A 17,748-nucleotide genomic window follows, 5' to 3' on the forward strand; every position below is an offset into this window, starting at 1 on the left:
CAAAGTGCTGGGATTACAGGCGTGAGCCACCATGCCTGGCTTTTATTTCTAATAATCCATCCTTCCCTACCAAAAAGACACCTGCACTCACATGTTCATCACAGCACATTCACAATAGAAAAGACATGGAACCAACCTAGGATTGGATACAGAAAATGTGGTACATATACACCATAGAACACTATGCAGCCATAAAAAAGGAGAATGAAATCATGTCCTTTGCAGCAATATGGGTGCAGCTGGAGGCCATGATCCTAAGCAAATTAACATAGAAAACCCCAAAATATCCCATGTTCTCTCTTACAAGTGGGAACTAATCACTGGGTACACATGGACATGAAGATGGGCACAACAGACACTGGAGACTCCCAAAGTGGTGGGGGAGGGGAGGAGGCAAGGGCTGAAAAACTACCTATCAAGTACTATGTTCACTGTTTGGGTGACGGGTTCAATTGAATCTCTAACTCAGCATCACATAATATACTCATGAAACAAATCTGCACATGTACCCCCGAATCTAAAATTTACAGCATAATTGAAAAACAATCTATCCTTCAGAAATACTCACCCAAGCATACAACAATGTAATTGTTGCAGCATTAGTTATAACCAACAAAAAATGAAAATAACCTCAGTGTCCATGAACTGGGGATTAGTGAAATAAACTGGAGCACAGCTGTATTATGGAGCACTCAGCAGCAGTTTAAATGTACTATTATGGCAAGAGGTCCCTGATACATTGTTAACTTGAAGAAGAAGAAAAAGCAAATTGCAAGAAAATAGGTTTTGCCTTATCTAATGTTTTCTATATTTTAGAAAAAGGAAGGGCCAGGTGCAGTGGCTCATGCGTGTAATCCCAGCACTTGAGGAGACCAAGGTGGGTGGAATGCTTGAGTCCAGGAGTGTGAGACCAGCCTGGGCAACATAGCAAAACCCCATTTCTACTAAATATACCAAACATTAGCCCATCATGGTGGCATGCACCTGTAAGTTCAGCTACTCAGGAGTCTGAATGGGAGAAACGCCTGAGCCCAGGCAGTCAAGGCTGCAGTGAGCCATGACTGTACCACTGCACTCCAACCTGGGCAACCAACCTGAGGGAGACCCTGTCTGAAAAAAAAAAAAAAAGAAAAAAGAAAGAGGAAGGCTACTCACTAAACTACAGATGGTGATTTCCTCTGGGGAGTGACATTGTAGGATAAGGGATTAGAAAAAACTTTTACTTTCTTTTTCTTTTTCTTTTTTTTTGAGACAAGGTCTCACTCTGTCATCCAGGCTGGAGTGCAGTGGTGCCACCATGGCTCACTGCAGCCTCAGCCTCCTCGGCTCAAGTGATCCTCCCCACTCAGCCTCCCGAGTAGCTGGATCTACAGCCATGTGCCACCATGCCCGGCTAAAATGTTTCCTTTTTTCTGTATATACTTTTGCCTTTTCATTTTTACAATGAATCCATATTACTTTCATCATAAAACCAAGGCAAAATTAGGTATGTAATAACAGCTGAACTTCTTGGCAGGGCAAAGTGGTAGCTGAGCAGATACTGGGAAAAGACTGCCTCAATGGCTAGCTGGGTTCAACCAAGAGGTGATCAGGAATCCTCACGTCTACCTGCTTGGGGTGTCATTTGTAGGCTGTATTGATCACAGTTGTGTAAGGCACAAACCAACCTCAGCCTTCACCTCACTGGCACTAGATGTCCATCAAGTCTCAGCCTTCAATTGCCTTTTCTACCTTACCTCCTGTCTCTTGGGTCTATGGTTTTAGTAATTTCCACTGGGTCACACTGTAAACCCTTGTACTGAGAACAAAACATCACCACTAAGAGGAAGTATGGTGTTGTGTTTGAAAGCATTCATGCTCTAGCGGCGCTGCCCCGGTTTGAATCCTGGGAGTCCTAATAACTAGCTGTGTGACCCTTATGCACGTTGCTTAACTTCTCTGAGCCACAGTCTCCTTATCTGTGAAACAGTAGTAATAATACAACCTATGTAATAGGGTTCTTGTGAGGATTCAATAAAACAAAACACAACGAAGTGTTCAGAAAGTAGTGCCTGGTACCTGACAATGGCTCAATAAATACGAGTTACTTTTTTTATTTTATTTTACTTTAAGTTCTGAGATACATGTGCAGAATACCCAGGCTTGTTACATAGGTATACAGGTGCCATGGTGGTTTGCTGCACCTGTCAACCCGTCATCTAGGTTTTAAGCCCCGCATGCATTAGGTATTTGTCCTAATGCTCACCCTCCCCTTGCCCCCCACTCCCGACAGGCCCCGGTGTATGATGTTCCCTCCCTGTATCTATGTATTCAAATATGAGTTACTATTTTATTTCTTTATTGTTTGTTTGTTTGTTTATTTATTGACACAGTGTCTCACTGTGTTGTCCCGGCTGGAGTGCGGTGGCATGATCATAGCCCACTGCATCCTAGACCTCCTGGGCTCAAGCGATACTCCTACCCCAGCCTTCCGAGTAGTTGGGGCTATAGCTGTGCACCACCACGCCAGGCTAATTTTTGTGTTTTTTTGTAGAGACAAGGTCTCACCATGTTGCCCAGGCTGGTCTTGAACTCTTGGGTTCAAATGATCCTCCCACCTCTGTCCCCCAAAGTGCTGGGATTACAGGTGTGAGCCGCTGTGACTGGCCATGAGTTACTAGTTTAATCACTCTTTATTGAGCACCTACTACCTATCGGGATATTTCATATGCTATTTGTTATTTTTCCAACTTATCTGCAAAGCAGATATTATTTACTCCTGTCTTACAGGTAAGAGAATATATATGTCTTAGAAAATACATATGTAGGCCAGTACCTGTAATCTCAGCACTTTGCCCAATGTGGGCAGATGGTCTGAGCATAAGAGTTTGAGACCAGCCTGGACGACAGAGTGAGACCTTGTCACTACAGATAACTTAAAAATTAGCCGGGCATGGCGGCGCGCCTTTGGTCCCAGCTATTCACAAAGCTGAAGTGGGAGGATCTCTTGAGCCTGGGAAGTCAAGGATGCAGTAAGGCATGATCGTGCCACTGCACTCCGGCCTGGGCAACAGAACAAGACCCTGTCTCAACAAATAAACAAAAACAACAAAAAGCAAACAAAAAAGAAAACATATTTGTAATGCTCAGAGAGTGAGTGATCTTAAGAATTGCTCTTTCTTTGGCACTCATTAAAAGAGGCGATTGAGTCTGGGCACAGCAGCTCACACCTATGATTCTAGCACTTTGGGAGGCCCTGGTGAGCAGATTGCCTGAGCTCAGGAGTTTGAGACCAGCCTGGGCAACATGAAACCCCATCTCTACTAAAATACAAAATATTAGCTGAGTGTGGTGGCATGTACTTGTAGTCCCAGCTACTGGGGAGGCCAAGGCAGGAGAATCGCTTGAACCTGGGAGGTGGAGGTTGTAGTAAGCCAAGATCATGCCACTGTACTCTAGCCTGGGCAACAGAGTGAGATTCTGTTTAAAAAGACAAACAAACAAACAAAAACAACAAAAACAAAGGCAATTTGTATTTTCCAAAAGTGATTAAAGCAATATTTCTGATGCCATAATCTCTTCCAGAAACTTGGCACCCTCCCATCGAGAGATAGAGCTACTTCTCCTCTTGAACCTAAGCAGGCCTTGGTGACTGGCTCAGTGAATGGAATATTGCAGAAGGAAGGCTGTGTGACTTCTGAGTCTAGGTCATAAACAATGATATGGCTTCCATCTGAGCCATTTCTCGCTTGGGACATTCACCCTTGAAATCCAGCTACCATGTTGTAAGGCAGCCCAAGCTACACGGAGAGGCCACATGGTAGATGTTCCGGCCAACGGTCTCAGTTGAGTTACCAACCAGTGGCCCGCATCAACCAGCAGACACATGAATGAGTGAGCTCTCTGATGATCTCTGCCCACAACCGTTGAGCTATCCCAGCCATTGCTGAGTGGAGCAGAGAGAAACAGTCTTCACCAAGCCCTGCCCAGGTTGTACATCGATGAGCAAAATGCATATTGTTGCTATTTGAAGTCACTAAGTTTTAAGGCGGCTTGCCACAAAGCTAGGGATACCTGGAACACTATGTGTCAAGTCACTGGGCAGAGATATTATCTAAGTTAATATTTAAAACAGCTGCTTTGGAAGATATCCCTGCTTGATAGACGTGGAATTAGGATTTGAAGGACCAAGTTCACATTGCAGGTAAGTGGAGAAACCGGAATTCCTACCCATGTCTCTCTGGCCGCAGAACCCACATGCTTTTGATAAGGAACACTCAGCCCAGGTAAAGCTGGGAAGAATCGAAGTGATGTATCTGCTATCAGAACCATGACACCCAAAGGTCAGTCCCCAAAATGGATTACTCAGACAGAGACATTTCAGCTTATCGAGAATTATTTTCCTAAATAAGAGTCCTGCATGGGCATCTCGCAACATGTCTCTCCACAATGGGACTCATTCATATCTTGCCTGCTGCTGCTGTATTCCTTGGAGAGACCCCAGATTGTGGGAATGGGATGTGCTGAGTGTGGGAAGATGTTTGCTTGGAAGCCTAGGGTTTTATGGGAATTCCTTTATCTCTGGGGATAAATGGTAGCTTACGCTAAGCCCCTGATATACATGCTGATTAACCTAGATTGAAATTTGTGATGGGAAAATTCAAACAGAGGCATTTCCTCCAGTCCACCCCCCTCTCCATTGAACTTTGGCCACAACCCCAAACACCACCAAGAAACAGTCTTCCATAATAAAATAATATTAAAGAATTCACGGCCAGGCATGGTGGCTCACCCCTGTAATCCCAGCACTTTGGGAGGCCGAGGCGCGTAGATCACGAGGTCAGGAGATGGAGACTGTCCTGGCTAACACAGTGAAATCTTGTCTCTACTAAAAAATACAAAAAAAAAAAAAAAAATTAGCTGGGCATGGTGGCGGGCGCCTGTAGTCCCATCTACTCAGGAGGCTGAGGCAGCAGAATGGCGTGAACCCGGGAGGTGGAGCTTGCAGTGAGCCGAGTTCGCGCCACTGCACTCCAGCCTGGGTAACGGAGCGAGACTCCATCTAAAAAAAAAAATTCACTAGCAATTATAGATAACTTCCAGAATTTAACCAAATCACATCAATCTTGTGTACCATGTACTGTTAGAATACCCATTTTTATGGATGAGAAAACTGAGGCTCAGAGAGGCTCAGGTTAAAGAGCTGACCCAGGTCAAAGAGCTAGGAAGTAGAAGAGGTGGAATTTGAACCAAGTTCTGTTTGATTCAGAAACTGGTCCTCTTTATAACTGCAAAACAGATTTCTTACAGATGGGGAAGCAGAGAACAAACCAGTTGGAAGAAACAGAATGGGCAAAGTCAAGAAGACATAAAAGCAAGGTGTATATGACTTTACAATACAATAGAATAAAAAACACAACAATGATGAAAATGATGTAAAATCCATTCATTATAAAGTGACTACCTTCACCCAGAAGAAGTCCCTCCAGCAAGGGTTCACAGCGGGTATAATGTTTGAGTCTTGAAGACCATGTCAAATGCCAATCATCTAGAAGGACATTATTATTAATATTATTGTGTTGGTGGCCATAACTATTAGCATTATTTGTGTATGCGCTGATATGGTTTGGTTCTGTGTCCCCACCCAAATCTCATCTCCAATTGTAATCCCCACATCGAGGGAGGGATTACGAAGGGACCTGTAATTCTCAGGTGTGGAGGAGGGAAGCGATTGGATCATGGTAGCGGTTTCCCCGATGCTGTTGTCGTGATAGTGAGTGAGTTCTCACAAGAGCTGATGGTTTTAAAGCCTGGCACTTCCTCCTTCTCACACTCACTCTCTCCTGCCACCTTGTGAAGAAGGTGCCTGCTTCCCTTTTGCCTTCCACCATGATTGTAAGATTCCTAAGGCCTCCCCAGCCAGATGGAACTGCGAGTCTATTAAACGTCTTTCCTTTATAAATTACCCAGTCTTGGGTATTTCTTTATAGCAATGTGAAAGTGGACTAATATACGTCCCTTGGTGAGAGCCAATAGTTGTAAGTGACAGAATCCCAACTCAAACTAGATTTAAGAGAAAAACGAGATTCACTGGTTTACACATGTAGAAAGGAAAAAGTGGTTACAGAGATTCTAACAATATTGACTGGTCTTAACTCAGCCCTCTTTATCTTGCCTCTCAATGCACTGGTCTCATTCTAAAGCTGTTTAGCTGGGTTTTCCTGGCTACAGAGTGGCTCCAGGCAGCTTCAGGTGATTGACTGACATCAATCACCTTAGCACCCCAAAGCTAAAAGAAAAGCCTTTTGCCTCCAGCATTCAGGTACATAACGCCTAGAAATGATCCCATTGGTTAGGTTGGGGTTTTATGGTTCTCCCTGAGCTAGTCACTGAGGCCAGCACGTAGGAATCTGTGATTGGCCAACTCTGGGTCACTTGGCCTAACATCACCCATACCGGCCGACCAGTAAAATTGCTTCCCTCATAAAGCTGATGTGAGTATTAAATGAGTTAATATTTGTGAATGCTCAGAAAAGTGCTTGGCAAATATTAAATATTAAACCTTCAACAAATGTTAGTCATCAGTTCACCTCTTTTCATTCCCTCGAGACATCCAAGCTTCTCTCCTTGACTGCTGAGACCAGAGCTCATGTACCACTTTTATTAACAAAACAGCCACTGGAGGGGCACTATCATATTTGCTGCCTCATAAGAATACGGAAGATCCGGCCACTGCACTCAGGCCTGGGCGACAGAGTGAGACTCTGTCTCAAAAAAAAAAAAAAAAAAAAAAAAAAAAGAATACGGAGAATATGGCTGGGCGCAGTGGCTCATGCCTGTAATCCCAGCACTTTAAAAGGTTGAGGCGGGTGGATCACTTGAGGCCAGGAGTTCGAGACCAGCTTGGCCAACATGGTGAAACCAGGCGGGGTGGTATGTGCCTGTATTCCTAGCTACTTGGAAGGCTGAAGTGGGAGAATTGCTTGAACCTGGGAGGCGGAGGCTGCAGTGAGCCAAGATCATGCCCCTACACTCCAGCCTGGGCAGCAGAGTGAGACTCTGTCTCAAAAAAAAAAAAAAAATTGCTGTGAATAGTTGTATATTTTTTGTTCTCATTTTAGAAATGAGAAAATTGTGAGACTCAGCATCTGCTTTGGTCCAAGAGCAGCGGCTGCACCTCAATAAGTAGCTGTAGAAAGAATGCCTTTGACAGGGGAAATGGAGTCCCAGAGAGCAAAGAGACCTCTTCACATTGTGTCAGTCTCAGACCTGGTTCCAGCTCGACTCTCCCAAACTCTCTCCGCTTCTCCTCTGAGTGAACTGGCCTCATTCTCGTGCTATTTCTCAGTCCTGGCCTCATGCTATTCCCCTGATATGAAGTTTTAGTGCACTGGCTGCCTCTTCAATGCCAGCGCCTGAGCTGAGCCCTTTTCTTGCATTGCTCATCTCATCCCTGTTTTCACATGGCCCTCTGAGAGGTCAAGTGACTTCCTCAAGGTCATAGCGCAAGAAAGTGTCGGAGGCAGGATGAAGATTAGGACTATCAGACCCTGGAATCCATACTTGAAGTCTCTGTACCAAACTGTCTTTGGCTCAGATTAAGTTTACTGAAGGATTTCCGGGATCCTGCTTTGTGCCAGACCAGGAAGACGTATGGGGCAGTAGAAAGGGTGTACGCTTAAGGACCAGCGAGAACTGGAATGGAACTCTAGCCAACTAGTAAGCCGCTTGACCTTGGAGGGGTTAACTTCTCTGAGCCCTGGTTTCTTCTCTCTGACATGGGGATAACTCTTGTGTTTCAGGGCTTGGATTAATAGTGTATGTAACTCTCAGTGAAGAGTCTCAGAAAATATTTAGATAATCACTGCTACGTTGCTAGTCTTACTGTTACCTAAAGAGCATGAATTTAACTACAACTGGCCGCTGCCAAGGGACTAACCATTTAAGCAATGAAAGAGCATGGTCACCAGGGGGCAGCAGAGCTCCAGCAGAATCTGCAAGGCTTCACCACGCCCACCTCAATTCTGGTCATGACCTTTGGGGGACCTCAAAAGTCTAATCAGCCTGGCTTTTGTGTGGTTTGATTATCGAAGGAAATTGCAGGCGCCTCTTACTTTAAGCAAAGCCAATCGTTTAAGAGCCCCAGACTTCTGGAATTAGATAAAGCTGGCTGCATGACTTTGAATAAGTCATTAACCTCTCAGCCTTTGTCTCCTCATCTTTAAAATATGTATAATGTCAGTACCCACACCGTCTTGATGTTATAAAAATTAAATGAGATCATGTAAAGTAAAGCACTGTGGACAAAGAGTAAGGATCAAAACACAATAAATAGTCATTAAAAATGAAGGCCAGGCACATTGGCTCATGCCTGTAATCTCAGCACTGTGGTAGGCTGAGGCGGGTGGATCACTTGAGGTGAGGAGTTTGAGACCAGCCTGGCTACCATGGTGAAACTTCATCTCTACTGAAAATACAAATATTAGCTGGGCATGGCGATGCATGCCTGTAATCCCAGCTACTCGGGAGACTGAGGCAGGAGAATCGCTTGAACCAGGGAGGTGGAGGTTGCAGTGAGCCGAGATCACGCCACTGCACTCCAGTCTGGGTGAAGAAGACTTTGTCTCAAAAAAAAAAAAAAAAGATTAAGCACACCATGAAGTTTTTCACTAAAGATTTTAAAACTTTTTTTTTTAAAGTACTTGATTTTACCAAAAAGCATACCGGGATATGCAAGCAAAGATCTGTGTGCAAGGATGTTCACTGCAGTGTTGTTTATAATAGCAGAAAAACTGGAAAAATTGGAAGTTCAACAATAGGGCGAAACCAACCAAACAGAACTGGTTAAATAGGCTGAAGGGTACTTGTATTAACGAATGCTGAGCAACCTTGACCTAATGTGTATAAACTTCGACATGAAGAGACAGCAACAATACATTCTTGAATAAACACCAAGTGCACAAGCCAGCAAGTATAGTACAATCCCATGTATGCAAAATTGCCTCATTCTACCATAAAGACACATGCGTGTGAATGTTCGCTGCAGCACTGTTCACAAAAGCAAAAACATGGAATCAACCTAAATGCCCATCAATGACAGGCTGGATACAAAAAAAAAAAAAAAAAAAAACATGGTACATATGCACCATGGAATATTATGCAGTCATAAAAAAAATGAGGTCATGTCTTTGGCAGGAACATGGATAGAGCTGGAGGACGTCATCCTTAGCAAACTAGCACAGAAACAAAAAACCAAATACTGCATGTTCTTATGCTTAAGTGGGAGCTAAATGATAACACATGAACAAAGAGAGGAACAACGGACACTGGTGCCTACTTGAGGGGGGAGGGTCAGAGGAGGGAGAGAGCAGAAAAGATAACTATTGGGTATTGTAAAAATATGTACAACAAACCCTTGTGACATGTGTCTATCTGGGTAACAAACCTTTACGTATAACCCCAGACCTAAAATAAAAAATTAAAAGAAAAAAAATTGCGTCTGTGTGTATGTCGGTGTGTGTGCACTACATGTGCATGTGCATCCTCAGAGTTACATGGGAGATCCATCCGATATAAACAGTGCTTACCTTTGGGCAGTGGAATTTGGAGGTCACTTTTAGCTTTATATTTTCAAAGAAAAATAAAGGGAGAGAAGTTGCAAGTACAGTACAATGAAGTCCTATACTCCCTTCAGTCAGATTCAGCGTTGCCAACATTGTGCCACACTCACTTTATCTATACCTATACCTCTACCTATATCTCTCGATATACCTACACCTATACCTATATCTCTATATACCTACACCTCTACCTATCTCTCTCTACATATCTACACCTATACCTATCTCTCTGTATACCTACACCTATACCTATCTCTCTATCTACCTACACCTATACCTATCTATCTACCTACATCTATACCTATCTCTCTATCTACCTACACCTATACCTATATCTCTCTATATATCTACACTTATACCCATGTCTATCTATCTATATCTACCTATATACCTATGCCTATACCTATATACATATATGCCTATGCCTATACTTGTGTACCTATACCTGTCTACCTGTATGTACCTACATACCTAGACCTATATCTATCTATATGCTTATACCCATATCTATCTATATACCTATGCCTATACCTGTATCTACCTATCTACCTACTTCTATATCTATATACATGTTATGATTGTTATTTTTGTGGAACCATTTTGAAAGCAAGTTGAAAACATCACGATGTTCTATCCTTTAGTTCTTCAGTGTGCATCTCCTAAGAGCAAGAACTTATATCTACCTTTATACCATAATCAGCTAGCATCGGTCTATATACCTACAACTATATCTACATCTACCTGTATACAAATTTCACCAATGATATACGTGTGTGTGTACACATACAGCATCATCTTCACAACTGGAAAGGACCATACAAGTATTCCATTTGAGGAAAAAAGAACAAAATACAATTCAGACACTCGATGAGTTCTTTATTGTTGGAAAAAATGTGAGCCAAAAGGCCACCATCAGGCTCTGCCCTGAAAACTGCCCAGAGGAGCGACTTCTCTCCCCTTCTTGTGCTGCCTGGGGTGGGGCAAATGCATCTCAGCTGGGAAGATTCTTCCTGGTTGACTCACTAGAGAAGCCCAAATGTCATCCCCGCCCGCTGCAAACTCAGATAGGCATCAAAGAGAGGACCGCCTCATTCCTGCTTCCATCTTTGCAACCACTTGCGTCTGCAGGTCAAAGAAAAAGCCCTCGGGCAACTCGAGATTATGGACTAGAACTATTTCTCTTCCTCCTTCTTAAATGTATAATGCACCTTTGTGGGGAGATTAAGATAGGCTATATAAGAAAACTCCCAGTGTCTCCAATTCTTACCCAGGAGACCAAGAGTAAAGGTATTGCGACCGCTGTGGAGGATGGTGTTTCATTATGTAGTAAAGTTCAATGTATGCAGACTCTAGGACCCAGCACCTCCACTCCCAGATGTATTCCCTAGAGAAACTCAGGTGCATGTGTTCCAAAAGACAGAGATGGAGCCAAGAATGTTGCTCACACATTATTTGCATGATAGCTCCAAACTAGAAACAGCCCCAGCACCCATCAGCAGTAGAATAGAGAAACAGTGGCATCGCCATACAGTGAAATATACTCCGCAATGAAAATGGATGACGCAGCTACCCCGAACAAAGGGAGAAATCTCACCGGTGGAATGTTGAGGGGAAGAAGCCAGACCCCCAAAACACGTCAAGCATTGTTGCATTTATATAAAGTTCAAAAGCAAAAGAGGCCAAATTAAATTCTATTGTCTAAGGATCCTTATGTAGGGCGTAAAATTATTTAAAAAAGCAAGGAAATGATTGTCCCCAAATTCAGGGTAGTGGCTACTTGTGGGGAAGAGGAAGAGATACCTGGGGAGTTTGGGGGGCTGGTGTTTTGTATGCCATGAATACTGATGTTCACTTTATAAGTATTGGCTAAGCCACATATATCCTATGCAGTTCTATATCACAAAGACAAAAAACATGTTATAAAATAAAAGGGCTAAAGTATCCCAAGAGTGATGGCTCTTGTGGCACCATGAGAAGGGTGTTTAACGTAGGGGATTTCACTCCAAGTGCCCAGCTATAAGACACAGAACTTCAGAGTCTTTGAAGTTAATTCACGACAATATTCTTGAACTCCTGGGGGGGTCGGGGGGGAAAGCACTGCAAAGAAGCCTTAAATTTTCTTTTTTTTTTTTTTAAGCCCTAAAGTTTCAAAAATCTCAAATGAATTTCTCGTTTCTTGTCTTTGGGGTTGATTTGATCATATTTAGTTTTCCTAATTATTCGACTTGAGCTGACAAGGAATCTGTTGTTTTCCTTGGCGTACCCAGAAGCAGCCAGACAGCGGACACTGAGGGCCATTATTGAGAATGCACCAGGCCAGGTGCGGTGGCTCACGCCTGTAATCCTAACACTTTGGGAGGCCGAGGTGGGTGGATCACTTGAGGTCAGGGGTTCCAGACCAGCCTGGCCAACATGGTGAAACCTCGTCTCCACTAAAAATACAAAAACTTAGCCAGGCATGGTGGCAGGTGCCTTTAATCCCAGCTACTCAGGAGGCTGAAGCAGGAGAATTGCTTGAACCCAGGAAGCAGAGGTTGTAGTGAGCCAAGATTGTGCCATTGCATTCCAGCCTGGGCAATGGAGCAAAAATTCCATCTCAAAAAAATAATAATAAATAGAATTTTTAAAAATGCAGGGGGAATGCACCACATGCAAGATCTCATGCTAAGTGTTGAGGCTGCATTGATGAGTAAGACAACTTTTGTCCTTGAAGTGCTTAAAATCTGAAAGGGAGGTAAATCAGCAGGCAGACGTGATAACTCCTATGGGATGGAACAAGCTCAAGGGGCTGGAATTTACTTGGTCAAAGAAGAAGTGCTCCAGTGAGAACAGGGGAACAAGTAAGATCAATCCAGGGATAGAGAAAAAATGAAGCATCTTCCAGGTGATGAGGACAGACGAAGTTCCAGAGGTGGAGTTGCATGCCAGGAAGGGCATTGGGGGAGCCTGGACCATGCAGCATGGGCTGTAATGAGACAGTGAGATGTGAGATGAAGGCTGAGAAGGCAGGATCCAGAATGGGAAGCGCCCTAAAAGCTATGTTAGAAAGTTAATGCAAAGTCAATAGGGAGCCATTGAAAGATACAGAGGAAGGGAATGCCAGATTGGTTGAGAAGGAGCAGGAGGGAGCAGTTAAAGGCTGTCGAGGGTGATGCAGATGAGAGCTGATAGTGGCCTAGTTTAAGGCCATGAGAGTAAATAGAGGACACAGAAAACAGCAAACAGAACCAGCCTTGAACATAATTCTGATTCAGTAGCTAGAACAGGTTGAGAGGCTACATATTTACGGGCTCTGGGGCTCTGCTTCTGCTCCACAGACCATACTTTGAGTAGCAGCAAGTTTCTAAATGACGCCAGGCCAGGCTAGATCTAATTATCCTGAAGGTGTCCTGAATATAGGGAAATTAAGATCACATTCAGCCTCAATTTTCTCACCTGTAAAATAGGCAAACTAGCACAAATCTCTGTGGGGTTGCTGTGATGGTTAAACAAGGCCATTAGCACTTCAATAATAGGAGCTGTGATATTTGTCTCCACGGTGGTCAGTGTCCAGCCCCTGGCTGCTTCTGGGGACACTAAGGGGAACAAGAGATTCCTCATCTACTTTGGCTGAATAATTAGGAAAACTAAATATCATTAAATCAACCTCAAAGACAAAGAATGAACAATTCGTTCAAGATTTTTGACAATGTGGGACTTCTCTGCAGTCTTGTTGTCTTCTGGGAGTGCGGGTATGTTATCATGAAACTTCCATGTTGATTTAGTCAGCTCCCAGCTCAGAGCCACACAGGCTCCTCTCAATTGGCCACTGGGCGTCTCAGGGCCCTCCCCGGGGCACTCCGTGACCCAGTTGTCCTTGCTCCTCAAGACTGTGCATGGGGCTAAGGGGGAAGAGATGTCCTGATAACCCTCTCACCCAGAGGTTTTTTTTTTTTAATCACATTTATTAGTTTTGATCTGATTTTTGTGTTAAAAAGAAAAAGAATGCCTGTTTGATAAAAACAGTATGTGAATTATTGGCATTAATCAAACCCCTATTAAGCACTCTGTTTTGCATCCCTTATCTCTTTTAATCATTCCAAATCCTTCAGAGGAGGTCCCTGCTTTTCTCATCTCATTTTACAGATGAACAAATCGAAGCTTAGAAGATGACCTTTCTAGGCCGGGCATGGTGGCTCTCTCCTGTACTCCCAGCACTTTGGGAGGCCTAGGTCGGTGAATCACTTGAGCTCAGGAGTTTGAGACCAGCCAGGGCAACATGACAAGATCCCATCTCTACAAAACATACAACAATTAGCCAGGCATGGTGGCATGTGCCTGCGGTTCCAGCTACTTGGTGGCTGAGGCAGGAGGATTGCTTGAGCCTGGGAGTTCAAAGCTGCAGTGAGCCATGTTCATGCCATTGTGCTCCAGCCTGAGTGACAAAGCGAGACCCTGCCCCACGTCACACAGCTAGTGAGCAACGGGGCCGGGGTGTGATGCTGGGTTTCCCCCATTCCAGAGCAGGTACAGGCACCACCCATGTATTGCCTGGGAACTCTTGAGAGGCATAAAGAAAAAATTAACCCTACCCAGGGGCAATCCCTGTTGACACTTCGCTGTATGTCTTTGTGTAGATTTTTTTAAAAATTCATTTGGAAGCATACCATGAATTCAGCTTACTGACTATTATGTACTTTGTATGATATAAAAGTAGCTCATTCTTACTGTTTTTTCTTTAAATTTCCAATTCAAAGAACACACAAATACATGAAATACATGTAGGTGAAAAAGAAAATTCACTTTTTTTTTTGAGACGGAGTCTCACTTTGTCGCCCAGGCTGGAGTGCAGTGGCCGGATCTCGGCTCACTGCAAGCTCCGCCTCCCGGGTTCACACCATTCTCCTGCCTCAGCCTCCGAATAGCTGGGACTACAGGCGCCCGCCGCCACGCCCTGCTAATGTTTTGTATTTTTAGTAAAGACGGGGTTTCACCGTGTTAGCCAGGATGGTCTCGATCTCCTGACCTCGTGATCCGCCCGCCTCGGCCTCCCAAAGTGCTGAGATTACAGGCGTGAGCCACCGCGCACGGCCCTTTTTTTTTTTTTAGATGGAGTCTTGCTCTGTTGCTCAGGCCGGAGTGCAGTGGTGGGATCTAGGCTCAGCCTCTACCTCCCGGGTTCCAGCGATTCTCCTGCCTCAGCCTCCTGGGTAGCTGGGATTACAGGCATGAGCCACCACGCCCCGCTAATTTTTTTTTTTTTGTAGAGACGGGGTTTTGCCATGTTGGCCAGGCTGGTCTCAAACTCCTGACCTCAGGTGATCCACCCGCCTTGGCTCCCCAAAGTGCTGGGACTACAGGCATGAGCCACTGCTCCTGGCCAAGGAAACTCACTTCTAATCCCTCTGCCTAAATGTCTTCTCTGGCTACCCACCTATACCTTGCTCACCATTTGCCAAACAGGTATTTACACCTTTTCTGTGCCAGGCCCTGGGGTTTGCTTTGGGATCAAAGATGGATAAAAAAGATTACAAAGTTTTTTTTTTTCTTTTTGAGATGGAGTCTCGCTCCGTCACCCAGGCTGGTGTGCAGTGTCATGATGTCAGCTCACTGCAACCTCTGCCTGCCAGGTTCAAGTGATGCTTGTGCCTCAAGCCTCCCTAGTACCTGGAATTACAGGCGTGCACCACCGTACCTGGTTAATTTTTGTATTTTTACTGGAGAAAGGTTTTTGCCATGTTGGCCAGGCTGGTCTTGAACTCCTGACGTCAAGTGATCTGCCCACCTCAGCCTCCCAGAGTGCTGGGATTACTGACATGAGCCACGGTGCTCAGCCCTCAAAAACAAAGACTTTACCTTCAGGGCCTTCTCCCAGTCTACTCACAGCAGGGAGCGTTTAGCCAGGGCCACAAAATGACCTGAAACCCAGAGAGATGGAAAGGGTACCGTAAAACTAACATGCTTTGCCACATTCTAGAGAGGAGGGAACCTATTAGTGGATCCAAGTTTCTGGAGAAGGCGAAAGGTGAATACAGTTTTTGCAGGAATGAAAGAGAAAAACATAAACCAACTCCAGAATCAATAAATTGGCCAGGTGCAGTGGCTCCACCTGTAATCCCAGCACTTTGGGAGGCCGAGGTGGGAGGATCACCTGAGGTCAGGAGTTCGAGACTAGCCTGGGCATCATGGTGAAACCCTGTCTCTACTAAAAACATAAAAATCAGCTGGAAGTGGTGGCATGCCTGTAGTCCCAGTTACTTGGGAGTCTGAGGCATGAGAATCTCTTGAACCCGGGAGGCAGAGTTTGCAATGAGCTGAGATCATGCACTCCAACCTGGGTGACAGATGGAGAGTCCATCTCAAAAAAAAAAAAAAAAAAAGAATCAATCAATTATTCCTACATTCTGTCAAAGTATGTTTGGGTCCTACCCTGCATTTTAGGAATGAAAAATTAGCAAAGAACAGTGGTTCTCATGTTTTTAGGAGGAGGATTTTGCCCCCAGCAGACACCTGGCATCGTCTGGAGATATTTTTTGTTGTCACAAATGAGGGCGATGCGACTGTTGGCATGTACCTTTACTGGTAGAGACCAAGGATGCTGCTAACCATTCTACACAGGACAGCACCCTACCATGCTGAATTATCTGGTACAAAATGCCAGTAGTGGCCACACTGATAAACGTTGGCCTAGATGGGTAAGTTAGGAGGTGATGGGGAACTCGGGAAGTCACATTCCTGGGATGAGACTCAGATCAACTAAAGCATCTTGGAAAAATCTCTCCACGTCTCTAAGTCTCAGTTTCCTCTCCTGTATAATGGGGAGATATAATTATATTACCTACCTCATCAGTTTGTGAGAAGAATAAATTAAACGAAGAAGCACTTACATAGTACCTGGCACATAGTAGGCTCTGGATCAATATAAGGGAGTTTAAAAAAAAAAAAGCCTGGCGCAGTGGCTCATGCCTGTAATCCCAACACTTTGGGAGGCCGAGGCGGGTGGCTCACGAGGTCAGGAGATCGAGACCATCCTGGCTAACATGGTGAAACCCTGTCTCTAGTAAAAATACAAAAAATTAGCCAGGCTTGATGGCGGGCACCTGTAGTCCCAGCTACTCAGGAGGTTGGGACAGGAGAATGGCGTAAACCCGGGAGGCGGAGGTTGCAGTGAGCCGAGATCACACCACTGCACTCCAGCCTGGGTGACAGAGTGAGACTCTGTCTGGAAAAAAAAAAAAAAAAAAAAAAAGTGGAAGTGAGGCAGGGTGCAGTGGCTGATGCCTATAGTCCCAGCATTTTGAGAGGCCAAAGCAGGTGGATGGCTTGAGTCCAGGAGTTCAAGAGGAGCCTGGGCAACATGGCAAAACTCCATCCCTAAAAAAATACAAAAATTAGCCAAATACAAGACAACTAAAATATAAAACAAGCTAGGCATGCTGGCTCACGTCTGTAATCCCAACACTTTGGGAGGCCAAGGTGGGCAGATCATTTGAGGTCAGGAGTTCGAGACCAGCCTGGCCAACATGGTGAAACCCCGTCTCTACTAAAAATACAAAAATTATCCGGGTGTGGTGGAACACACCTGTAATCCCAGCTACACGGGAGGCTGAAGCAGGAGAATGACTTGAACCCAGGAGGCAGAGGTTGCAGTCAGCTTAGATTGCGCCACCGCACTCCAGCCTGGGCAACAGAGTGAGACTCCGTCTCAAAAAATATATGTGTGTGTTTATATATATGTCAAAAATAAAGTAATCTCTAAAGAGTCTTACTTAACAAAAAATCATTTAGCCACAGCTAAAGAAATCAGTCCTGGAATAATTCAGACTCTCTCTGCCTCTGCCTGCCTGCATTCCTTCCTTCCTTCTTTCCTTCCTTCCTTCCTTCCTTCCTTCCTTCCTTCCTTCCTTCCTTCCTTCCTTCCTTCCTTCCCTTCCTTCCTTCCTTCCTCCCTCCCTCCCTCCTTTCCTTCCCTCCTTCCCTCCCTCCCTCCTTTCCTTCCCTCCTTCCCTCCCTCCCCCCTCCCTCCCTCCCTCCCTTCTTTCCTTCCTTCCTTCCTTCCTTCCTCCTTCCCTCCCTCCCTCCCTCCTTTCCTTCCTTCCTTCTTTCCTTCCTTCCTTCCTTCTTTCCTTCCTTCCTTCCTTCTTTCCTTCCTTCCTTCCTTCTTTCCTTC

The 17,748-nt window shown here is 44.7% G+C and overlaps 1 long non-coding RNA gene across 1 annotated transcript in view; it reads left to right on the forward strand.

The window, feature by feature from the left end:
* Positions 1-6,738, forward strand: part of LOC108581244 — a 32,158-nt gene extending 25,420 nt beyond the window's left edge. Inside the window, exons 2-3 of the long non-coding RNA XR_001893175.3 lie at positions 3,565-4,183; positions 5,279-6,738. This is a non-coding gene — a long non-coding RNA (uncharacterized LOC108581244). The remainder of the gene's footprint in view (positions 1-3,564; positions 4,184-5,278) is intronic.
* The last annotated feature ends 11,010 nt before the right edge of the window (positions 6,739-17,748 follow it).

This window comes from Papio anubis, chromosome 9 (assembly GCF_008728515.1).
Source record: "Papio anubis isolate 15944 chromosome 9, Panubis1.0, whole genome shotgun sequence".
In the NCBI taxonomy this organism is placed as follows: Eukaryota; Metazoa; Chordata; class Mammalia; order Primates; family Cercopithecidae; genus Papio; species Papio anubis.